Below are 26,037 nucleotides of genomic sequence, written 5' to 3'. Positions count from 1 at the left end.
TTATTTATTTATTTATTTATTTTAATTTTTTAATTATTTATTCATGATAGTCATAGAGAGAGGAGAGAGAGGCAGAGACACAGGCAGAGGGAGAAGCGGGCTCCATGCCAGGAGCCCGACGTGGGACTTGATCCCGGGACTCCGGGATCGCGCCCTGGGCCAAAGACAGGGGCCAAACCGCTGAGCCACCCAGGGATCCCCTCCCATTAGGTTTTAAATAGAGGTCTCAGATTCCTTGATATATATGTGTATGTATTTACATGTTTGATTCCACTCATCTTTAAACTCTATGAGGACAAGATAACTATCTACTTTGTTCACCACTGTACCCTGGTATTTAGCAGAGTATACATGCGTGTACACACACGCACGCACACACACACACACACGATAAATTGAAAACACGCATTTGGTCAACCCTAACTCCACCTCTAAGCAAAGACTGGCATTTTCCTCCTCAAGTGCTGATCTTGCTTTGGGGGATTCTGAATGGCACTTCAAAAAAAAAAAAAATGCTGCTATATGTTTTGCTAAATTAATTTAATCCAACCTTTTCAGCCATCACCAAACCTTCAAAAAGTCAATGTTGCATGGACTTCCTATTACCAAAAGTTTGGAAATGTTGACTTAGAGCTGGGAATAAGTAGCCAGAAATTGCTCTTGTAGAATACCCCCTAATTTTGTTTTGGAGAGAGACTAAGTGTGGATGAGGACACTGAGAAAGAGAGATATTTTGGACCACAGGGCCATCATTACACAGATAATATTCAGCTTTATTCAGCCATACATCTCCCTTTCCTCTAGCCCAGATGGTGAAATGACTCATCTATTCCACTGGCCAGAAAAACAAGGCAGATAGAAGAGCTGTTATAATCCAGATAAAAATGGATGATGTTCAGAAGCAAGGGGAAAATATTTCTAGGTAATGATGATGGTACATTGGTAGTACTTGTTAATACTTTACATTCCTTTTCAGATTCGCAGCTTGAGTTTCACATTGCTTCTAGGATTCCTCAGGAGTTCTGACCAGGAGTTCTTTTTATCTTCATCATGTATGTAAGTTGCAACATTTTTTTTTAATTTTTATTTATTTATGATAGTCACAGAGAGAGAGAGAGAGAGAGGCAGAGACATAGGCAGAAGGAGAAGCAGGCTCCATGCACCGGGAGCCCGACGTGGGATTCGATCCCGGGTCTCCAGGATCGCGCCCTGGGCCAAAGGCAGGAGCCAAACTGCTGCGCCACCCAGGGATCCCTAAGTTGCAACATTTTTGACCTTCAGACAACTTACTTCACTAATTTCTCTTTTTAAAGCCTAACCATCAAACTTCAAATGTATGACTTTATTATTTTCCTTGAAAATCATCTTTAATTTTATGTAGAACATAGTCCAGTTGAAGATGTGGCTACGATGAATGTGTAATTCTTTTACTAAATAATGGGAAAATGGACTCCGAAAAGGTGGGATAATTAGGTAAATAATTATGGGATCCGATGGACAAAAAATGGAGAGAGGACCGAAAAGAAGGTTTTGTGTGTGCTTGTTTTTGTGGTCGCTATTGTAGGAGATTATGCTGAGTCTGTGTAGGGGTTGTTAGATATATCAGCACAGAAAATCTTGAATCTTGCATCGTTCTCCAAAGATCTGAAAAAAAAAAAAATTGGTTTCTAGGAAATCAGACTTGTCTTTCACTAGAAATTCAGCTCCTAATCCAAGAGAGAGCAAAAATAACTAGGTAGGATTTGTTCTTAACTATTAGGGGCATAACCGTATCTCTGAATCTGACTTCCTATTCCATTTGCTCCCAAAGCCATTAACCTGAGCTTCCTTAGCTAGTTTCAATTGTATTATTCCTCAATCCTAAAACATTCCATAGCTGCATATTCCCTATGACACTAGGTAAAATCTTTCACGTGTGCACTCAGGAGCAACGCTACACAGCTGAGCCCACTTTCCTGTTGTAATTTTGCAAGTGCAATTTCATGTTCTATGCTAGACAAACTAAACTTTTTTTTTAAGGATTTATTTATTTACTTGGGGAGGGATAGGGATGGAGGGAGAGCATCACAAACAAACTCCCAGCTGAGTGTGGAGCCCGATGCAGGGCTCAATCCCACCCTGAGATCATCACCTGAGCCGAAATCAAGAGTTGGATACCCATCTCCCCAAGCACCACCCAGGCACTCCCAATTGGAACTTTTTCATAAAACATACAATTTTTCATTATTCTATAACAACATAGCTGATACTACAATTATTACCTTTTCCTACTATAGTGGGCATCTCCTGTTTTGTCTGCCTAACAATTATTTCTCCTTCTGATAATATCTAGGTTTTTTATTGGAGAAGAACTTCCTTTCATCATATACAATCTTGGTGGGTCCCTCAATCAAGATGTTCATTCCAACTCTGGCCAAGGAGTGGACACACTACTCAAGGTAAACCAGTCATATTCTATCCTTCCCTGGAATTTGAATCTTGAGCAGTATAAGAATAAAATATAGTTGGAGCTGATTCGTTTAGATAATAATGTCTATTAAATATTGTCTATCACCTCCTACTTTCTAGATATCCAAAGCTGCTATTTCACATCTTTTCCAACGCAAAATTATTCAGCTTCTCTGTAAGTCTATTAGCTAAACCTCTATCCACCTTAAAAATCTCCTATTTGCTTCAGTTAGAGACAATTTCTATTGCTTGTTAACAAAGAATACATAATGGACCCTATGTTAGGAAGAGTGATGGCTCCTCAAAGGGGTCTATGTCCTAATTCCCAGAACCTGTGAATATGTGATTCTACATGGCAAGGGGAACTTACAGTTGCAGATGAAATTAAGATTCAAGAAGATGAAGGGATTATCCCAGGTGAGACTAATGTCATAACATGGTACTTTAAATGGGGATGAAGGAAGAAGAGGCCACAAGAAAGAGAACACATCTTGAGAAAGACATGACCCATTACTGCTGGCTTTAAAGATGGAAGGGACTATGAGCTGATGAATGTGTGAGCAGCCTCTACAAAAGTTAGAAAAGGTAATGAAATGAATTTTCCCTTAGAACCTTCAGGAAAACACAGCCCCACTGACATCTTCATTTCAGTCCAGACCTATATTGGACTTCTGACCTTCAAAACTGTAAGATAATAAATTTGTGTGCTTTTAAGCCACTAACTTTGTGGTAATTTATTACAGTAACAGTATGAAATGAAAACAAACTGATAAAATATGACTGTGTGAATAAATCATATATCTTTCAAAGCAAATAATACTTTCTCCATGAATTCTTTTATTTTAAATTATTTTTTGTTATGAAATGTCTCAAGCATTTGAATGAGTTTAGAGATATTTATCATGAATATACATGTTTACCACCGAGTTTTGCCAAATTATAAAATTTGCAATATTTGCTTAGTATTTTCAGAAACAAATAAAATATAACAAAGTCCTTTGAGTACTGTTTTACCATCTTCCCTAAGTGTATCTCTTAAACTGAATGTAACATACTGTGTATACCTTTCATAATTTTATATAAAGACTATAAAAACTTATATTTTATATAGAAACTATGTAACTTTCTCATTCACATTTTCACTTCTATAAACCTTTTAATCGTTCAGCAACTTACTTTTCACTAGAAATTGTATTTTTGACTTTTATTCATGATGAAATATATAAATCTAACTTATTTTTAAAATTTTGCTATCTGACAGTACATAAGCTAAATAGTAGTAACAAAACCCCTCAAAATAAAGTGGCTTGGGTGCCTGGGTGGCCCAGCCGGTTAAGCACCTGCCTTCAGCTCAGGTCATGATCCCGGGGTCCTGGGAATGAGCTCTGCCTCAGTCTGCTTATCCCTCTGCTCCCCCTCTCACACTGTCTCTCTCTCTCCCTCTCTCTCCCTTTCAAGTAAATAAATAAAGTCTTTTAAAAAATTAAGTAGTTTATTATAGTATAGTATAGTATATAGTATAATTAAGTATAATTCTTGCTCATATAATAACCCAGAGGTGGGTGGTATAAGGCTCTTCTCCCCTCTTCAATACGTGGTTTCCATCTGTGGGATGAAGATACCTCTATTCCAGCTCTTCTCCTCTTCCCAACAACCAAGAGGGTAAGGATAAAAGTAAGGCAATTGTGTTGTTTTTTTGGTATAACTAGGAAGTGACATACATTACTTCAGCTCATATCCCATTGCCAGAACTTAATCACGAATTCACACTCAACTGCAAAGAAGCTAGGTGATGTGATCTCAAGCTAGGCAGAGAAAGGCCCGCTATGATTTGCAAGTTTTGTTTCTAAAAGAAGAAGAAGAAGAAGAAGAAGAAGAAGAAGAAGAAGAAGAAGAAGAAGAAGAAGAAGAAGGAGAAGAAATAATGTCGGCGTTCTCCTCTCAGTAAAATATACCTAGTAGAAAAGGAAATCATCAAGGACAGAGGGACCCTGAATCCTATCAACCTACAGAATCCAGTTGCCATTGGTAAAGCAAACTACCGAAAACCAGCAGAATACACATTGTTTTGAAGTGCACAAACACTTACCAAGAAAATCATATTCTGGGTTGTCAAACAATATTAACAAAAGAGTGGAAATCACGCAAGTACATCCTCTAGCCATAATGGCATTAAACTAAAGAAAAAATGACAGGAAAATCTTTAAGCACTTGAGACTTAAAATACACTTCTAAATTCATCAAAAGATAGTTCTCAAGGAGAAAAAAAAATGTTGAACTAAATAAAAATACAATACATAGCAAAATCTATGGGATACCACTAAGGCAGTACTTAGAGGGAAATTCATAGTATTAAATATTTATATAAGACAAGTTTCAAAAAAAAAAAAAAAGACAAGTTTCAAATAAATAAAGCCTCCTCCTCAAGAAACTAGATGAAGGGGGATCCCTGGGTGGCTCAGCAGTTTAGCGCCTGCCTTTGGCCCAGGGCGCGATCCTGGAGTCCCGGGATGGAGTCCCACATCGGGCTCCCAGCATGGAGCCTGCTTCTCCCTCCTCCTGTGTCTCTGCCTCTCTCTCTCTATGTCTATCATAAATAATAAATAAATAAATATTTAAAAAAAAAAGAAAAAAGGAAACTAGATGAAGAACAAAATAATTCAAAGGAAGTCTAAGGAAATAAGTAATAATGTTAAGATCAGACATGAATGAAATTGAAAGCATAAGACAATAGAGAAAAATCAATGAAAATAAAAGCCATTTCTTTAAAAAGATTAATAAAATTGATAAATCTCTACTAAGACTGACAAAGTGCTAAAATGGACAAATTCCTTAAACTAAAAGATGAAATATACAATGAACAGTCCTATACCTACTAAAAAAATTGAATTAGCAGTTTAAATAATCATCCAAAAAAGCTCCATGCCTACATGGTTTTAATTCCCAAGGCTGGAATAATTTAAATAACTAAATAAAATAGTATTGTTTAGAGAATAAAATAAACATCTGAATCCATTCTGAAATAATTATGTGATTAAATAAAGTAATAAATGGGAGAGAATACACAAATCTGTGCAGAGAATTTGAAATAATTTATGATGAAATTTAGAAGTTTTGGGTTTTTGAGTGAATGGCTAAGAAAGAATTCTTGAGATGTTTTTGGTGCAAAAAATATGTTTTTATTCTAGCACAGGGGTATGACTCGTGGCAGAAAAAGCTGCACCTACAGGTGGGATGGGTGGTTGATTATATATTTTAAGTTTTGTGGACAGAAGGGAGGTGGAGATAAGGTAGGTTTCTAAGGAATTTTTGTATACTGAGAGTCTTACAGGACCTTGAAGATTTAGCTATTATCAAGGTTGAGTTTAGTCTTTGATGAAATAGACACATTAAGCCATTAAGGCAGCCATGAACTCCTTGACGAACGTCATGCTCTGTAGGTCTCAGGTATCTATCGGTGGGCTGTAAACTGTAAGGAGATTTAATTGAAACTACATTTTTTTTTTGCCTTTGTTCACATCAATTTATGTAGATACTCCACCCCCAAGGACAGGTAGCATAACTCCCCACTCTGTAGGTGCAGGCTATGCACAGTGACTTCCTTTTAAAGAAGGAAAAAGTGGGGAATAAAGTGTAACTTTGCAATGGAGAAACCTGACAAACACTGAGTCAGCCAGATAATCAAGGTCAATATCAATATTCATAGATCATTTGCTGATGGTATGCACCCTTGTTACGATGTTATGAAAATGACACTTTACCTGTGTGGTCTTCCTCCAAAAAGCCTGTAACTCCAGTCCTATGAGTAAAAGAGAAGACAAAAAAGAAGAAAAGAAAAGAAACAAACAAAACAGAAGACAACTAATCATGGTGGGAGAATTTGACTTCTTCTTTGCCTATTCAGATGTTTTTTATTTCTTTTTGTTGTCTGATTGCTGAAGCTGGGACTTCTAGTACTATGTTAAACAGCAGTGGGGATAGTGGACATCCCTGTGTATCAGATAAAGGGCTAGTATCCAAAATCTATAAAGAACTTATCAAACTCAACACCCAAAGAACAAATAATCCAATCAAGAAATGGGCAGAAGACATGAACAGACATTTCTTCAAAGAAGACTTACAAATGAAAAAATGCTCAACATCATTCATCAGGGAAATACAAATCAAAACCACAATGAGATCCCACCTCACACCAGTCAGAATGGTTAAAATTAACAAGACAGGACACAACAAATGTTGGCAAGGATGTAGAGAAAGGGGAACCTTCTTAACACTGTTGTTGGAAATGCAAGCGGTGCAGCCACTCTAGAAAACAATATGGAGGTTCCTCAAAAAATTGAAAATAGAGCTACCCTACAACCCAGCAATTGCACTACTGGGTATTTACCCAAAGATACAAATGTAGTGATCTAAAGGGGCACCTGCACCCCAATGTTTACAGCAGCAATGTCCCCAATAGCCAAACTATGGAAAGAGCCCTGATGTCCGTTGACAGGTGAATGGATAAAGAAGATATGGTATATACTTATACAATGGAATACTATTCAGCCATCAAAAGGATGAAGTCTTGCCATTTGCAACAATGTGGATAGAACTAGAGGATATTATACTAAGCAAAATAAGTCAATCAGAGAAAGACTATCATATGATCTCACTCATGTGGAATATAAGAAACAAAACGGGATCATAGGGGAAAAGAGGAAAAAATAAAACAAGATGAAATCAGAGAGGAAGACAAATCATTAAGAGACTCTTAATCATAGGAAACAAACTGAGGGTCACTGGAGTGGAGGGGGATGGGATAGGCTAACTGGGGGATGGGCATTAAGGAGGGCACATGATGTGATGAGCACTGGGCATTATAGAAGACTGATGAATCACTGACCTCTACCTCTGAAACCAATAATACATTATATGTTAATTAAGTGAATTGAAAACAAAAGAAAAAAGAAAAAAGAAAATCAATTTAAAAAAAGAAAAGAAATGTATCATACTAATGTAAAATGTTAATAATAGGGAAAACTTGGTGTGGGATTATGGAACACTCTGTGCTATCTTCTCAAGTTTTCTGTAAATCTAAAATTGTTCTAAAACATGAAGTCTATTTAAAGAAAAAGAAAATATAGAGGAGAAGAACATCAAAATCACTAGAAAATGTGGGAAAGATAGAAACAGGCAACTCTCAAAGAGGATATAAAAATTTCCCTTAATTACATGAAAAGCTGTTCAACTCCATTCACATTTAGAGAAATGCAAATTAAAACATTGCTTATTTTGTCTTTCCAGAACATTTTTTTTTCTCTTCTGGAGACTATGGCTCCTTTTGTTAAAAAAAAAAAAAAAAAGTGCTTTTCTACCCAGCTGCATCCCTGTAGTTCTAGTGAAAACTGTCATAACCCCTAGAAATGTCCTCAGCACTCAGTCATTGTCTGTTAATGAATCCTTATCTGACTTAGGAAAGTCCACACTTGAGCAAATGTCTATTCGTGGATGGCTTGAAAGTGGAGGTCTGGGAGAGGGAAGGCGCTTAACGGTCACTGTGGTGGTCATAGTGGAGGCGGCACTGCTGACAGAGGGATCACACAGCTCTCGGGCTGTTTCCCTCACACACGTCAGGACGCTGTATGGGGTCAAGCCCAGGACATGTGATTGCAGCTGCGTGGGAGCCACCCTGACGCTGCTCTCCCTTCCCTACTCACCTGCTCGATATCTATCAGAGTGGAAAGTCTGGACTGGCATTAGTTTGATGTATAGGCCAGCCACCAGGAAAATCTATGGAGGAACTCCTCCCACCCCTCTTTCCCTCTACCTCTGTCTCTGTCCCTCTGTCTCTCACACAGACACACTATTTATTCACCATAAACTTAAGACATGTGGGGAAGAATAGGGTTCACCTCAAAGGCTGCTTGGGCCACATGCATCTCTGGCCTACAGGCTCTGAGAAGGTGTTTATTTGTAGGTTGTGCATACTCGGGCCGTCTACCCAGTGGTGGATGTCGAAGCCCCACTTGCAATATCATTCACCTTCAGTCCTTTTTTCCTTGGTAAATTATAATTTCTCACTTTTCTTAGACTTTTTTTTTTTTTTTTTTTGCTTTCTAGTATTATAGCCATGGTGGCTTAGTCTTAGATTCCAGCATAGAAATCTCCGGATAGATGAGCCTTTGCAAGTGGGCTCAAGGAAAAGCCTCTAATAACGGTCACTTTCTAGAAGTTCTGTGATGCTGATTAAGCCCAGGCAGCCCAGGAGACTGAAGGAGGTATCAGTGTGAATTTATTGACTTCAAATGAAAAATAGTTGTCATAGTAGATAGAGGACCCCTAGTCAGAATGAAAAGCTTATTCCCCCTCTGTGGTCAAGGTACATGTGATTAAAAGGTCGTCTGGTGAACACAGAAAGCTTAACAAGAGTCATTAGATCAGTCAGATGTTTGTTACTCTCAGGGTTGATGTGTCCATGTCTCCATGGATGGACGTGGTTTTGCCATAGGGACAGAGGGATTGAAGACATGATGCCTCAACCCCCCCCCTCATCCAGAACCAACAATTGCCCTAAAATCCTTAAGTCATATTTGAGTGGAAGACCCAAACACATTAAGAATCCCACAGGAACTGTATTATCAACTAAAAACTACTTGGATACTGTTGTCTGCATGTTATTTTTCTTTTCTTACAAGTCCCACATAAGAGATTGTGAGAAGTCTCAATTATTTTTCAATTAAGCAAAGCTTAAATTATGAAATGTAATCAACTCATCTGCAGTTTATATTTTGACTATTCGCCAAGTTAACTTCATTTCTCACACGGCTTTTATTTTAGAACATTTTCCTGCAAGCTCACAGTATGTTAGTCGTACGAAGTAGCTTCTCTGCCAGAAGGGTTCTAGAAAGGGAGACATCCTTCTATCTTGCTTCTGGTTCATAAACCGACATCCTGGCTCTGTAGGGTGGAGTAAAACTATGTTCTTGGGCCCAAATAGGGCAATTGGGTCTGTATTCAAGCCAGTAACTCCTGGACTGTCACTCTAGGGGGTCCTGGGTCGGAAAGAAGGGGTGATTTAACCAATGCAACAAAATATCTACAACTGTTCTATAGAAATTCAACCCAGGGAGGAACAGTCACGTGCCCAAGATGTGTTTACTGATCACTTGGTCAAGTCAAACTTAGGGAAGCCAATGGCTCCAGGAAGGAAGGTCTGGGAACCGGTTTGGCTGGGCAAGATCGTGGCTAAGATATATGGCTTTCAGGGTGGCAGTAGGTGCATCGTTGAGCTTCTGGCCCTGGAGGACCAGCAGCATTTGAGCTCTCCGCACCAGTGAAAACATAGCCCCCTGTGCTGGTGGCGGCAGTGGGACAACTGGTGCCAGTTTCTTTATATTGTTGTTTTTGGAAGCTTGGCTGTGGGTCTAGTTCTCCAGCCTTTACCAACAATCCTGTAGCCCCCCCCCCCCCTCCCCCCCGCCCAAAGCAGTCCCTTAATAAACTTCCTTTCTGGTCAGTCCTCAGAGTCTGAGTCTAAGTAAGGACTCTGACTATAATGTAAAACTGGTAGACCTGAAATTTCAGGGGTTCTGACATGAAAATAGGTTGTCTGAAAATGAGGTTAGCAGAGAAGAGAGGATGGCTCAGAGATGCTGAGTTAGAGACAGGCTGAGATTTGATGAGCGCTGGGTCCATACTTTCCTGGAGCTAAGATGAATAGATATATAAGCCAATAAATATAATCATTTTTTTTTACACACATCCTTTTGGGTTGGATTATCTGTCATTGCCATTGAAGGCATTCTGATTAATATAGGTTCTTGGTTAATATCCATGTCTATATATTTATGGAGTGTCAAAGAATTTGTGGGTGTTTTAAAACTGCAGCAATCACATGGCTGGTCAGTGATAGTGTGCCAAAAATCACAGGCATTAAAAATGATGAGGAGCAGTAATTTTTACATTTTCTTTTTAGCATCAGAAATCTTTATTTTATTTTATTATTTTTTAACTTTATTTTTTTTATTTTTATAAATTTATTTTTTATTGGTGTTCAATTTGCCAACATATAGAATAACACTTGATGGGATGAGCACTGGGAGCATCAGAAATCTTTAAACAGAAACTATATCATCTATCTATCTATCTATCTATCTATCTATCTATCATCTATCTATCTATCTATCTATCTATCTATCTATCTATCTATCTATAGAGAGAGAATATTTTTCAAAAGGCTCCCATTGATGAAGATGGGATCTGGGCTCAAGAGGTGGAGATGGAACTCTGTCCATTCAGCCACACGCCTAACCCTGAAGACCCCTCGGGCATCTCACAGAAAGTTCTAAGTCTCCCTAGCTTGCCCATTTGAAACTGTCTCTTTACACATGAAAATCCAGGGATAGGTAAAAATGTTCAACATATAGTGTTGGAAAGAACAGCAAGTTAAAAAGCAGTAGGTGCACTTTGGTCTCATCTTTGTTAAAAAACAAGCATCCCCATTCATATCTGAAAAAAAATTTAAGAAGACTCATAAAAATATTCATGGACCAGTGGGCTTGCAGGTGACTCTAATTTTTAAAAATTGTATTTCTTCTTTACTAAGATTTACTTTTGAATTTACTAAGATTACCTTTGTGTAGAGAAAATGAAAACTTTTTGTTGTTGTTAAGTTTAACCTTTCTGTAAGATGACTTCCCCTATACTTACGCTCTGATCTCATTACCTTAAAGTAAATCTTTGATGCTAAAGCAAATTAATTTTACAAAGTTATGAGCAAACTGAGAGACATGGCGATGCCTGGGAAGTCATGCATTTAGCAATATTAGTGGCATGCTGAGACTCAGGGGTATTCCAATTCTGAACCAAACTTAGTACTCTCGGTTGCCTTTTTTTTTTCTTCTATTGACTAGAAACCCCAAATTGGCTTCATATTTCTTGAACTAACCAAGGAATTCTTGCTCCTTTCAGAAACATGGCATCTGAATAGACACCATGGCTTTTTGATGCAAATAGATAATTTATTCAATACGATGGCTTCATCGCCTCTCATCTCTCTCATCAATGTCCTTTGCAGTCTCACTGAGATAGAGTCATTGGATCTGTTCTGGTTCAGTGGTGGACAAAATTAGCCTATATGCAGATCGCGTCTTCCACATTTGCATGGGGAAGAGAAAATTGTTATCAGGCCTTTATTAGCGCCACTGAAGATTTTGCCTCTCAGATTGAAGACTGGTTTTTAAAACTCACGGACACAGAACGAGAGACTCAAACTCCATTCTATTTTCCCCCTCCACACATTCCATCAGGACTTGTATATTTAAAGAAAGCTGTAATGAGAAAACTTCCGGCATGATGGAGTGTAAGGGATGTTGGGAATCCTATAGACTGGTCTTGCTGGTCAAGAAACAAGTGCCACAAAGGCTGTGGCTTGTCAGGGTCACACAGGACAAAGCAGGATTACTCAACTCCAGCTCTCCTCCCTTTGGGGCCATTTTGTTCAGTCACACCACACTACTTGTTATGAAGGAGCTTCCTGAAACCTTCCAAACGGGCTCGAGACTTCTGGTATTTCCATGTAATGATATTTTTTTTCTTCTGGGAACATAGAATTATTAGCTCAAGACCACTGTTCTTTGGCAAAGTATATCAGGGTCACTGGGCCCTTTTTGAAAGGAAGGCTGTGCATCCACAGTGAGGATGTGTGAATAATATCTATGCATCTCCTGCAACGAAGCTATAATTGAATATCTCATTGAGGTCATGGTTTTGCCTGGTGGAAAATAATACAAAGGGTCGGAATACACCCTTCTTCATGCAGAGGTCCCACAGAGACTTAGGAAAAAATCATCTGTCATATATACTCCCCTACTGCCAAGCTAAGGGACCTCAGTTCGGGGCTCGGCACAGCCCAGACAGATGAAGATTCTATTCTCCCCTCCAGGCAGAAGAATGCAGGTGATGTGGCTACTGATTGGGAACTCACCGGGTTTGAAGGAAGTGTGCAAGGTTCTACTGTATCGTGCTAATTCCTTCTCACTGCAATAAGGATAACCCATGTAACCCAAATGGGACGTAACTCCAAGTTTAGGCGATCCCTACGGCAACCGTGTGATACAATTATAGGACTTAACAAGCAATTTTAGGGGCACCTGGGTGGTTCGGTCAGTTGAGCTGCTGACTCTTGATTTCAGCTCAGATCATGATCTCAGCATACAGGGAGGGATGGGCCCCGCGTTGGGCTCTGTGCTCAGTGGGGAGTCTGCTTGAGATTCTCTCTCTCTCTCCCTCCCAAATAAGTAGAGAAATCTTTTTAAAAAATTTAAAAAGCAAAAAGTAGTTTTATTTCATATGATTCTTTTATTGGTTCTGCGATGTGGATGCAGATGAGGCCTACGAAGTGCAGAGTGATGAAGTGACAGGCCCGGACCACAGTCCTGGCTCTCCGCAAGGAACGGCTCTTGCGGCCTTAGTCCGTTGCTGATGCAGCTCAGCAATCTTGCAGATACAGAAATAATCAATTCAGGAGGACATAAAGATTAAGCCACAGAAAGTATTCTGTTAAGGGCAAAAATCCCATCGCCTAAACAGTCAGAATGCTGTCCTCACAGGGGCAGAAATGTTCTTCAGCTAAATTTACCAAGTGGCTTCTTTTCACTCTGGCTTTTGGGCAAAACTTTGTAACTTTGGGGGATTATTCCATTCTCTCGGGTGGTGTAAAAACAAAAAAAGGAAAATGTTTATTTTTTTTAATTGTTTCCAAAAAGGGAACAAATGCTTTCCATACTGTTTAATGTGTCGTTGGGGTGTTACATTAGAAAGCAACTGGGTTGTGACAGGCCCTCATTACGGCTGATAGACTCAAAACACCGCACAACTGGAAGTGAAGGCTTCCTCTCTGTGGAGAAGTGTAATTTCAGGTTCTGCCGCAAAATCTTTTAAAGCATCTGGAGACAGGTTCACAGACTGGCAACCTGCAAAGCGGTCTGGGTGACCTCGCCACACAGGAGCAGCTTACAGCGGGGAGAGATGCTGGTCATAACCGCGGATGCGATGCGAGTGTGCTGGCCAGGGCTCGTGCTGGCTTTCCCTTCCAGCCACACTTCAAATCACTCACAGACCCAGTTCTTTTAGGTTCATTTTTAATTTTTTTAAAAATTATTTTATTTATTTATTCATGAGAGACACAGAAAGAGGCAGAGACACAGGCAGAGGGAGAAGCAGGCTCCCTGCAGGGAGCCCAGTGTGGGACTCGATCCCAGGACCCTGGGGTCACGACCTGAGCCAAAAGCAGATGCTAAACTGCTGAGCCACCCAGGTGCCCAGTTCTTTTAGGTTTAATCTCATTCAGTTTCTATATTTCCATGGCTGATTTAGTGAAATAATTACTTTTGTTCTGATGAAGGAAGTCCTTGAATAGTATTCATTCTTTCATTCAATATTCACAACAAATATTTATTAAGTTAGACATGGAGCTGATAGCTGTTTGCAAACCTTGCCCCTCTTTCATCTGTTTGTGTTTTCTCTGGATGCTTCCCTCCATCTAGACGTCTCCCCCACTTTCTCTCCTACCTAACGCCTCCTTATCCTGCATACTCTTCCCTTCTGAAGAGACGTTTTTAGCACACAAAAGTACTTCGATGCCGATACTATTATTTACTCCCCAATGGGAATAGATGAAATCACTTGGGAAGAACATGTCATGTGAACACAGAAGAACTGGTTTATAAGGGATGCATGGAAGAAGCAGTGCCCACAGGTGAGATGGAGCAGAAGGGGCTAGCGAGGTAGAAGAGAGACGGGTAGAAAAGCCTGGAATGACTGTTTCCGGGTGCAGACTGTTCACTGCTGCAGAGAAGAAAGGTAAGCTAAGAAGTGAAAACCGTCATCGGTCTGTACGTGTGTCTGCCTATACGCACGTGGAGTACTGCTGCAATGATTCACAAACATCTAAGATGATGGTTATCTGCAGAGGACTGTAGGCCCCAGGCAGATGAGGAATATTGGTAGAAGATGGACTTTATTATTTTTTTTTTTAAGATTTATCTATTTATTTTAGAGAGAGACAGCATGAGCAGGAGGAGAGAGAGGCAAAGCAAGAGGGAATCACAAGCAGGCTTCCTGTTGAGCATGGAGCCCAACTCAAGGGTAGAGAGATCTCCTGACCCTGAAATCACCACCTGCGCCCAAACCAAGAGTCAGATGCCTAACCAAATGAGCTACCCAGGCGCCCCGGAAGATTGACTTTTATATTTTGCATGCCTTCTAAAGTTTCTGAGTTTTGAATTATGTAAATGTAATACATATTCAATAGATTGGATTAACATTGATTAGACTAACTTTAACTCTCTTATTAATGTTCATACCAAATTAGCAAAATATACAAACTTCCAAAATTTTCATATGAAATTAAAATTGAGTTTAATGGGTCAAATGATCTATTCAATGCTTATATGAAATCTGTGCAATGAAGCCTTTGTAAAAATTGGTGAAGTATACCAGAAATACCAGATTTACAGGTATCTAATGAGGGATCAAATCTTTATGTTTTTCATGGAGTTTGTCTAAGAATTAAGAATGTTTTAAAAAGACAATGTTCCATTTGGGGAAATGAAGTGAAGAAAATATACAACCTTTTGCTTTCCAACGAATATTTGTCTAAGTGTTATTCAAAAGTTCCGATCAGGTAGGCTTAGGATTTTTTTCTTGTTTATATGTACTATACTCTATTATTATGGATTCTTAGTACTGCCTATTGAAAAACTTCTTTCAATGTACTGGTTACATGTGGTAATTTCTGTATATTAAAGCTTTTGCCATGTTTCAATTCAATTGTTGTAGTTGCTATTGCTTTCTGTATCAAAACCCCCTTGTGGGGTCTTGGGATGACACCCAAACCGTCATATCCTCCTTTCTGGGTGTATTTGTACCTAAATAGCAGATGGTTTTCCACTGATTTTAGTTGAGCAGTCTGAACTAAATTCCAATTTTAAAAAAATGTTTTTTTAATAAAGATCCAGAATTAGGAAATTCAGTAAAAAGAATTAGATCCAGAATTAGGAAGTTCAGTAAAAATCATAGTACCTATTCTTTTTAAGAAGTAGTAAAACATTCTTTTTTATATGAACTTTTCTGAGCTTCCAAAAGGAATTTCTAAGAACCTAACAGTTAACTTTTTAAAAGTAAGATTTTCTTGCGATGGTTAAATTTCATACTTCTACCTAAGAGAAATCCTTAGGGTGTATAAATGGATGTGTATTAGATTTCAATTTAGTAATTCCAAAGGGTGATAAAGGGACATACTCCATCTTCAAACAGTTTTTGAAGCCTGGTTGGCATATATGAGTCCATAAGAAAAAAAAAAATCAAAAACCCAACATGTGATTCATTCACTATTTTAAACATAATAACAGCATAATCTACATTTTGTTAACTATAAGAGAAAAACAAAGTGATTTTCCAATTTTGTTTTTCTCTTTAAGATAAAGCCCAATCAAATCATTTTTTATACTATTTATATTGAAAATTTGTTTCCTCAGTTGAATTAGGACAGGCTATGATACCCTGCAGTAACAGACGAATCCTGGAATCTTTAGAACTTAACACCACAAAGGTTTATTTCCTGTTTATAAAAATTCTAATGCAAGAATGATACTGTCAGCTGTGTAGTGACTCAGGGATTCGGGCAGCTTCCGTCCTGTGATTTTGCCGTCTCAACATGTGGCCTTGATTCCTGTGGCAGAGGCACCTTTACCTCCCCTTATAGATCAATGGCCAGAATCAGTCGCATGGCCATAATCTAACTATAAGAAAAGCTGTAAAATGCTATTTTTCTGGTGTTAGAAAGAGAAGAGGAACACAAAGCATTGCCTTTGCTGCAGGTTTTTTTTTCAATATTTTATTTATTTACTTATGAGACACACACACACACACACACAGAGAGAGAGAGAGAGGCAGAGACACAGGCAGAGGGAGAAGCAGGTTCCCTGCAGGAAGCTCGATGTGGGACTTGATCCTGGGACTCCAGGATCACAACCTGGGCTGAAGGCAAGGGCTCAACTGCTGAACCACCCAGGCATCCTTTTCTTTCTTTCTTTCTTTCTTTCTTTCTTTCTTTCTTTCTTTCTTTCTTTCTTTCTTTCTTTCTTTTTTTTTTAAAGATTTTATTTAGTTGGCTGCGGTTTGAAATGCAAATCCTTTGAAAGGACTTTTTCTAGTATCGAATATCCTTGGTAAAGGATGAACCTCCAATGACTGAAACCAAATCAGAGCTTTACTCATCTCTGATTCCTTCTCTTCATGATGGAAATGTTACAATAACCACATACTTACTGAGAGCTGACCATCTAATTATGGGACTTGGGAACCTCCCTGGCTTATTATTGCCTTCAAGATTTAATGTTACCATTTGTTTTACTTTGATTGGATATTGTAAATAAGGAGGGACCAGAGATATAAGAATGTACTAGTGGATAGTACTGCCAAGCAGAGAGAGTCTCTCATGATTTTAGTTTCGCTTTTGAAAATACTACCATCAAAACTGATGCATGCCTTTGATAATAAAGATGGTCTTAAAACTTTTACTGCATTAAGTATTTGATGGAGTTGAGAGCCTACGTTAACAAAAATGAAATTATATCTAATAAAAATACTCTATAAATGTCACAGAGATAAATGAGGTATTTTCATAACTTAAAATTCTCGCTCTTCTGGGAGCATTTTTAATGTAAAATAAGAATCAAAATCGTCCCCACATTTTATAGTTTCAGGCCACTTTGAACTCTACCAGAATGCATTTTTTTTTTTAAACAAAACTTTCCTTTCCAAACTTCCAAGTGTAGTCTGAGAAGGTTGAAATATTTGCTGCTGGTTTGCTTTATTAATGCGAAGACATACTGGGTACAAAAGAGAATCAAAAGCTATATATCTAACATACCTAGACTTTTCCTTGGCACACAGGGCACTTGGAACAGACCATATAGCTGTCATTTGAGGTCTTTGGGTTGACCTACAGGTATGACATAAGGGTTATATATGGTAGGTGGCCTGGCAGGTCTGAGCATTGGTAAAATATTTATGAGTGCCAGCTTTGCTCCTAGAGTCTTTATGGTCTCAAGTAACAGGTGAAATCCCAAAAAGTAACTTTATTGTTGGAAGTGATGGAAAGTTTCACTTTAGCGAAAATAATAAATGCACAGAGAAAGGAGCGAGAAAATAAAGCTTTTTAAAAATTCCATGAAAGAGATTTCTCATCTCATATTGCTATTAACAACACTGATGATCACCTGAATGGCTCAGGGGTTGAGCGTCTGCCTTTGGCTCAGGGCGTGATCCCAGGGTCCCAGATCGAGTCCCACATCAGGCTCCCTGCAGGGAGCCTGCTTCTCCCTCTGCCTGTGTCTCTGCCTCTTTCTGTGTCTCTCGTGAATAAATAAATAAAATCTTAAAAAAAAAAAAAGACAACATTGATGACAAAGGCTAACTTATAAAGAAGGGGAAACATGGCAAGAAGCACATTTTGAGCTCCTGGCTCCTATTGACTGAGAAAGAGAGAGACAAAAAGATTTTTGTTTAATTCCTGCAGCCCTTAGTTATGCAAAGTCATAACTGTGGACCAGGGTGCTAGGGAGCTTGTTGCATGAAAGAGGAAAAGAGCTCAGAAAAAAAGTAGCTCTCTTCTATAAGCTATTCTTCCCAGCGTCATAACAAGGAACAGAAAACATATATCTTTGCCGTGTTCTAAAACATAAGGCACAGGAATCATTAAACCCAATAAGCAGAGGAGTCCAGAGAGAGCCGGCCATGCAACCCAAACTGGATTAAGTCTTCCAGTGGTGAGCACAGCCATTAGAGTCAAAACGAGCAGAATGAAAAGAGAGATTTGGGAGAAGTCTGTGAGTGCCCTTAAATTTAAGGCTTGAAGGACTAAGTCATGGATCTTCTAGCTGGTGGTCCAAGGTTATAACCCCTTTTAAGGTCAGTAGAAGACAGGGTCATTTTACTGTTTTAAAAATGTATGTACATGCATGTATATTATAGTCATATAACTTCCAGCTAAAGTGAGGGTAATAATTAATAAGACTGTACCTAGAGTAGACATATTAGTTATTTTCATAAACCATCCTTTATGGTTTATATATATAACCATATATATATATATACATATATAGTTTATATATATAATCCTAAATTGGCAGTTCAGTATACATTTTACTGCTTGCCTGTCTGTTTTCCAAAATTATGAATTAAATAACCCTTGAGGTATTATAAAAACCATAATACCTACCTGACATGGACATAGCCATTTGATAATCTAGTGTCCTGATAATACTCCATAGTCAGTGATTGATCCTTAGTTGACATGCTTATGGAAATAGGTTCCTAAGTGTTTTCTGAGTAGAGGTGGGGCCTGGGGGATCCCTGGGTGGCGCAGCGGTTTGGCGCCTGCCTTTGGCCCGGGGCGCGATCCTGGAGACCCGGGATCGAATCCCACGTCGGGCTCCCGGTGCATGGAGCCTGCTTCTCCCTCTGCCTGTGTCTCTGCCTCTCTCTCTCTCTCTGTGTGTGACTATCATAAATAAATTTTAAAAATTAAAAAAAAAAAGAGGTGGGGCCTGGCTTTGACATCTGCAGGGTGCTGCACCTGCAAAAAATGCTTTGACTGACCAATAATGTGATAAGTGGGTAACCATCACTAGAGAAGGCCTTTTGGAAGGAATGTATTCACCATCTACCTCTCCTGTTACCTATTCAAGAATATCTACGGATTGCCTACATTGTACAGTCATTTGCGTAAGTAGGACTGACTCCTTGCCTTTAAGATGATTATAACTTAGAAGGAAGATAAATGATCAACGTAAGGCAAATGTGCAATTAATTTGAAGGAATGAGCCAAGTTAAAATTCAGTTTTGGAGAAAACCACGTCTGTTTTGAGAATTCAAGCAAGGATGGTGAGGTGGGACGGGCTGTGAAATCAAAGAGCCCTTTCAAGAAAGAGCTTTGCTTCTCTACCATGATTCCTGAACGTTTTTACCCCAGCAGAACTGACAGCTCCTGACTTCCTCCCCTGTTGTACCACAAATGGCTTTCAGTACAAATACTTTTAATTTTGTTGCTTACTTTTGTTTTTCCCCCTCAAAATTCTGTCTTGCTCATCTTTGTATTACCACTCCCTAGGATAGTTATCTATTCCTAACAGGGATTTAGATGATGGATAGTTTTATCTGCCATTGGGGTTGATCTTGGCCTAGGGGTTATCTGCACTTTAAGAGTGTGTTGGCTATGAAAGCAGCTGGAATAGTTAGGTTGGCTCCACACAGATTAATGATAACTAGGGTATGTTTTTCATCCGCTCCATAGTACTGGCACAGTACTTTGCCAAGGATATAGTTTTTGCTCAATCAATACATACAATTACTTGTTACTTAGACAAGCTAAGGCAAGTGCTAGTGCTTGCTTTACTTGACACAGCTCATGGTTGCTGTTTAAAGTAGATGTAAAGAACGTGCAAAAAGAGTAACCCTAGATACAACATTGGCTCTCCAAGAAATGCTCAATCTCTTTCCTCATCAAAGAAGTGCAAATCAAAACCACACTGAGACATCATTCACCTACCCATTGGCAAAGATCAGGAAACATAACAGTATTTTTAAGAAGATTCATGTGAAAAACTTGTGCAAACTAGACTAGTAGTTACTGGAAAGCAATCTGAGCATAGGTATCAAAGTTACAAGTGTATCATCCACTCTTTGACTCAGGAATTCCATTTCCAAAGAGGTTGGGATCAATATTCTGACATGTGGGAAATGAGGACTTGGCAAAGTTATTCGATGTAGCATTGTGTGTGAGAGAAAAATGTCAAGCCACCTAAACGTGTAGTCAGTAGGTGTCTGGTCAAGATACTGATTCTTGTTACTGCGGAATCCTGTGCAGTCATAAATAGAATGGAGTTTTCTTTTTCTGTATTGGTGGAAGAAGAAATCGCTATAACGTGCTAAGGAAAAAGAGGAAAAGTGCAGAAGAGTTTGTTATAATTATGCTATTCTTTGTGTAAAAGAAGGGAAAAAAGGATGTGTGTGTGTCTTCTAGAGATGCAAGAGGCATGTCCGCAAGACAACAGAAGAAACTAGCAGCACTGATTTGCCCTTGAGGAGGGGAACTGGGTAGCTAAGAGGCAGGGATGGGCAGCAGAGTTTTCACCGTGTGCTCTTACATTTTTGAAATGTAAAACCTTACGACTATACGGTCTATACAAAAATTAAATAGAAACAAACACACGACAGCAGATGCGGTGGTTCCCGGCAGGGAGCAGCTGTTGCCATGGTCACCTGCAGCAGCTGTCACACTGCTGTGGTCACCTACAGTGACATCTGCTGGTGCTTCCCGACAGCTATTCTAGGTCCGTGATTTTCAAGCTGCTATTTTGAAAACGGGTCGTGCAATCGAGTGAGTGAGTCCAGCTAGCATTGGCGAGAAAAAGAGAAATCACACAGAGCAGAACATTTCGGAGGGCATAGCCAATAGTAAAGGTAAGTCCTGTTGTGTGGACTTTGGTTTGATTTTTTATGTGCATATGAGCTCTGACGTAACCCAGCTCTCTTACTGTGCTCAAAAATGTTAGAGAGCCACCATCCACAGTGGTGACCTTTCTCAGCCAATCTAGACTTCGGTAGTTCCTCTTGAGCAACCACTATTTAATAGGGAAATTCCCTTCAAGGTGGAGCCAGGATTTTCAGACTGTGGATGTGGGATTCCCACCTTTTCAGGCAGGTCCCTCTGCTTATGTCTCTATTACTACCATACAGAGTCTCCAGGTTGTGGGTCTCCTCACCTCAAAGCACATCCATTTTTTAGGGGAGTACCTTCCTTCCCAAGTCAACAGGGCTCTTTGGGGTCTAGATGGGGTGATGGGGACCAAGATCCAACCTGGGGTCCTCCGTGTATTCCGAGCTTCAGGGACCCTGTTGTAGCAACTTCCCTTCTCAGGGTACCCCGATGCCTTGGACCACGCAGCTGCACCATCAGCGATGTCCTTCTCTCCATCTCTGCTTACTCCATTCTAGTTTCCTTCAAGACACTGTCCAGTGCTATTTCCTCCATAGAACCTTCCCTCATTTCCTCAGCTCAGAGTGATTTCTCATGTAGTTGTCATGCTCTCTTAATGGTCACCGAATGTAACCTGGTTCAGACTGAGTTCAAGCAAAGGGCATAATGAGCTCAACTAATTAAAAGTTTAAGAATAGTTCGGATCCACCAGCTGAAGCCCTCATCAATGTCCAGCCATTCTCTCTCTCTCTCTTTCTCTCTCTCTTTCCTTTTGCCCCCCATTCCCTTTGCTTTCCTCCATGTTGGCTTAATTTTTGAATATGCTTCTTTTTTAATGCTTCTTTCACGGAGGCAAAATGTCTCTGGAAGCTCAATGGTCATGTCCAACAAGTTGAATTCCGACAGGAAGAAAGGCCTTGTTTTTCTCACGGGTCTACCAGAGAAGCTTCAGGAATGTGTCCCACTGCCTAACTTGGGTTATGTGTTCAGCACTTGGACCTCATAGCCACGAGGTTACAATTTACTCATTGGCCAAACTCAGATCACATATTCACCCCTGGAGACGGGCCAGCCCACCAGTGGAGAAGCAACTACGTGGAGAGGAGAAAAGGACGGTTCCTGAGTGCAGATTGAGAGTGCTGTCCCCCGAGGGAGGGGAATGACAAAAGAGACAAAAACAGCAGAGGTCCTTGGCAGATCATAATCTGGAAGGTGGAGACGTCCCTCGCCCGCATGTTGTCCCATGGGACTGCCCAGCAAAGCACGGTTGGAGGTTAACCCGTCAATCCTTACGGAGTAACCCATCCTATTCAATTGCCTTACACAGTTTGGGCCTCTGCATGATGTGCTTTCCCTCAGGATTCTCTTCTATTCTAACTCATTCTTACGGGCAGCTGAGGAATCCATCAGTCTATAAACTCTGTGCCAGCAATGGGGCTACTGAATCCATGGTTTTTTGCCCCGTCAATGTTGGCCAAGGATTTTAATCAGGACAGACACTTAGAATCTACGAAAGGAGACTGCACACCTGCTGGGGAGCATGTCTCACACTCCTGCTCCAGCTCATTCTTTCTCAGGAAGCAAAATGTTTTTAAAGAGAAACATCTTAACACATCTGGTGTGATGTTCTAGTTATCCAGTTTAAGCCACACACACACACACACACACACGCACACACGCACACGCACGCACATGCACACCGTGGTATCATCTGTTTTTCTTTTATACGTTTTAGGAGGCTCTGAGAGCTATTTCCTAACATATGTCAATTCACCACCTGCCAGTTCCTAAGTGATAGCCCTGCAGCCGGGCCGGGGGATCTCCGGTTAGAACTGCCTTCACTTTGGAGCTGTCAGTAATATGTTTACTCCAGGGGGAGCCGATTTCCCTCACTTGAAGAAGACATGTGAATTAGAGGCACAGGGAGGAGGAATAAGCTGGATGATGTCTTTACAGCCATGCAGAAGGGAGTATAGCAGAGAGAGGTTCCCCAAACAAGCAATAGATGAGAAAGCCTAGTCAGAGGTCACAGATTAAACTGCTTCTCCTGGGGAACGCCTGCTTCAGTAAACCGCATCCTAATTTCTCCTTGTTATTCAATATCAAGGGTGTTTGCAAACAGAATTAAGATGTATTAACCACATCTAAGAGTACCCAACCATGTCTAAGGCTTCTCTTACATTTCTCCTCTTTTTTAATCCTTTGATGGAATTTGAAGTTGCATCAGTGAGCTTCAATTTCTGTCTGGAAATTCATAACAGAATGCTATTTTGACATTTATTCTGAAAGAGGTGGCCTACGTGTTGGTCCTAGGAGAGATCAATATTTTTACCTGCCCTAAGATAATCTGGTCCTGAATTTAGTAGTTCAACAGTGTTAAGACCTAGCAAATCACGGCCTCCATATGATTAGTGTCGTTTGTTCCCCCTCATCCTCCCCACCCCAATAACATTAATGCATTTTGTTTCATTGGATTTTATTTATTTATTTTTAAAGATTTTATTTATTTATTCATGAGAATACACAGAGAGGAGAGAGAGAGAGAGGCAGAGACACAGGCAGAGGGAGAAGCAGGCTCCATGCAGGGAGCCTGATGTGGGACTCGATCCCAGATCTCCAGGATCAGGCCCTGGGCTGAAGGCAGCGCTAAACCACTGAGCCACCTGGGCTGCCCTGTTTCATTGGATTTTAAAGGAGAGGCATGGCCATGGGCTCATTAAGGTCAAGCTAACTGTATGTCATTATTGCTATATCCTTTATGTCAAACCATGTGCTTGACACATACTAAGTGTAGAATAAATGAACCAACCCTGTCCTGAAATTCTGAGATCCAACATTTGCTCTTAGAGTCCTCAAGTTGGGTATCTTAAATAGTCTTGCATAAATTATGAAAAACAGCACATTGACTTTGATTATAGAAAAAGAAGAAATGAGTTCTCAGGATTGGACTTTCATAGGACAACTTTATTGTGAGTTCTTTCTAAATAAAGGTGGAAACTCACATGTACTCTGCACCAAATACTATTTATGTTAATCTATATTTAATAACTATATATACTATAGTTATAGTATACTATATATATAGTATATATATATAGTATATATAGTATAGTTATATATATAGTATATATAGTATAGTTATACTATATATGTTAATTTATATTTAATAACTTTTCAGTGAAGATAGTGGTTTTGTAAGGGTAGTGGAAATGTAAGGGTAGTGGAAAGAGAAGGAACTTTGGAGCCTAAAGGTCTGGAGCTGAAATGTGGGATCCACTCCTTATACTTATTTAACCTCTACTTCCTGGTCTTCAAAATAGGCATAACAATAAGGCCTGTTGTAATAAATTGAGGACAATCATCATCATCATAATAATAAAAGCTTAGCAAAGTGCCTATTCCTTGTGGTCACTCACTAAGTGGTAGTCACCATGATCCATGTTATAAGTGTTCTGATATTATATAGTACAGAAGACAAGACTCGGTTACATATAACCCAAGCCCTTTAAAGCTTTCTAAGTTAAAGCCAAACTCCATCCAATGCTATGTTAGTCACCTAGCAAAATGGTAAATGGTGTTCCTTTTTTTGTCCTATTTTCAGCATCTCAACTTTTGCCATGGCTATGAGGAGAGAGTCCTAAGAAAGTCATGCAGTGAGGCCCATAAGGCAGATCCACATAGCGTTAATGGTAATGAGGTGACACATTTAGCATTTCAAACCAGGTCTCTCTGTTGAACTCAGATCTTCCCAATACATGACATATTATCCTACAGATATAAGCATATATTTGCATTTTGTAAATCACAGAGACTCAGCACAAATGTCTCAGGTTAATTCTTAATGTGACGCAAAAGCAGGTTTCTAAGGGAGCCCTCTCTGCCTCCCTTCCTTTATTTCTCCTTTCTTTCTTAAGATGTGCCAGGCACTGTGTATATAAAAAATAATTACAGTGGATGAGATAGAAGATGGAAGGGATTCCAATACGTTTTTATTTTGACCTGTTCTGGAAAAGGTGAAAGCCATTCCACGTAAAGTTAAGTGCTGTAAAAATGCATTGACTCTTAGTTCACTAGAGTCATGCTGTGAGTTATGTCCTTAAAACTTTTTGACACATGAAAAGATTAAACAGAAATAATTCCAATTTCAACTTTATAGGCTATTTGCTGAGGTCCTTTTTTTTTTTTAATATTTGCCATAATCTTCCTTAACAAAGTGGATGAAGTACAGAATGCAAATATTCCACACTGCATGGGTTGATGAAAGGTATTTCTAGGAAATTATTTGACAGTATGAGCTATAAGTAAGGGTGAAAGTTGTAGTTCCAGCCAACTATTTAGTTTCATATTACTCCAGCAATAGTTTATCTCTAAAGTTATTGATTATAGTGATAAATTACTTTGAAGTCTACCTACTTTTAGGGAAAAAGGAGGCCTACAATTTTTCTTTTCTTTTCTTTTCTTTTTTTTCTTTTCTTGAGAGAGAGAGAGAGAGAGAGTGCACACATGAGTGTAGGGGGGAGGGGCAAAGAGAGAAGGAGAGAGAAAATCTTAAGCAGGCTCCTCATCCAGCATGGAGCACAACTCAGGGCTCAGTCTTATGACCCTGAGATCATGAACCGAGCTGACATCAAGACTCAGATTCGTAACCAACTGAACCTCCCAGGCAACCTCAGAGGCCTTCAATTTTCATATGGCTACAATCTATGACCAAGAGAGCATTTAAACGCAACCCAACTATAGACATAATTCCGGCCAAAACATTTATTTTTATTATTTTTTAAAGATTTTTATCTATCCATTTGAGAGAGAGAGAGAGTGAGAGCACAGAGGGAGAACAGAAGGAGAGTGAAAGGGAGAAGTAGACTCTCTCCTGAGTGGAGGGCCCAACTCGGGGCTTGATCCTAGTACCCCAGGATCATGGCCTGAGCCAAAGGCAGATGCTTAACTGACTGAGCCACCCAGGTGCCCCAGTAAAAACATTTTAGATATACTGCTTATTTATAGACAATCTATCAATATATAATCTGCAGGACATCAATTAGGTATACAAAATCTGAAACGCC

At 39.6% G+C, this 26,037-nt stretch overlaps 1 protein-coding gene and 1 long non-coding RNA gene across 15 annotated transcripts in view; one reads left to right on the top strand and one right to left on the bottom strand.

The window, feature by feature from the left end:
• The window catches only part of PJA2 (praja ring finger ubiquitin ligase 2), a 285,426-nt gene that overhangs the window by 80,474 nt on the left and 178,915 nt on the right, over positions 1-26,037 (bottom strand). The window lies entirely within an intron of this gene.
• Positions 1-26,037, top strand: part of LOC144292022 (uncharacterized) — a 48,009-nt gene that overhangs the window by 11,813 nt on the left and 10,159 nt on the right. For 7 of the 14 annotated variants that reach the window (XR_013359570.1, XR_013359586.1, XR_013359582.1 and 4 more), the window contains exons 3-6: positions 977-1,056; positions 2,333-2,438; positions 2,569-2,623; positions 20,820-20,958. This is a non-coding gene — a long non-coding RNA (uncharacterized LOC144292022). The other 7 variants (XR_013359564.1, XR_013359600.1, XR_013359592.1 and 4 more) reach the window with 7 other exon arrangements.

The sequence above is a fragment of the Canis aureus genome, chromosome 2, assembly GCF_053574225.1.
Source record: "Canis aureus isolate CA01 chromosome 2, VMU_Caureus_v.1.0, whole genome shotgun sequence".
In the NCBI taxonomy this organism is placed as follows: domain Eukaryota; kingdom Metazoa; phylum Chordata; class Mammalia; order Carnivora; family Canidae; genus Canis; species Canis aureus.
The sequence above is the reverse complement of the archived record's forward strand: the minus strand, read 5'-3'. Positions and strand labels throughout refer to the sequence as shown.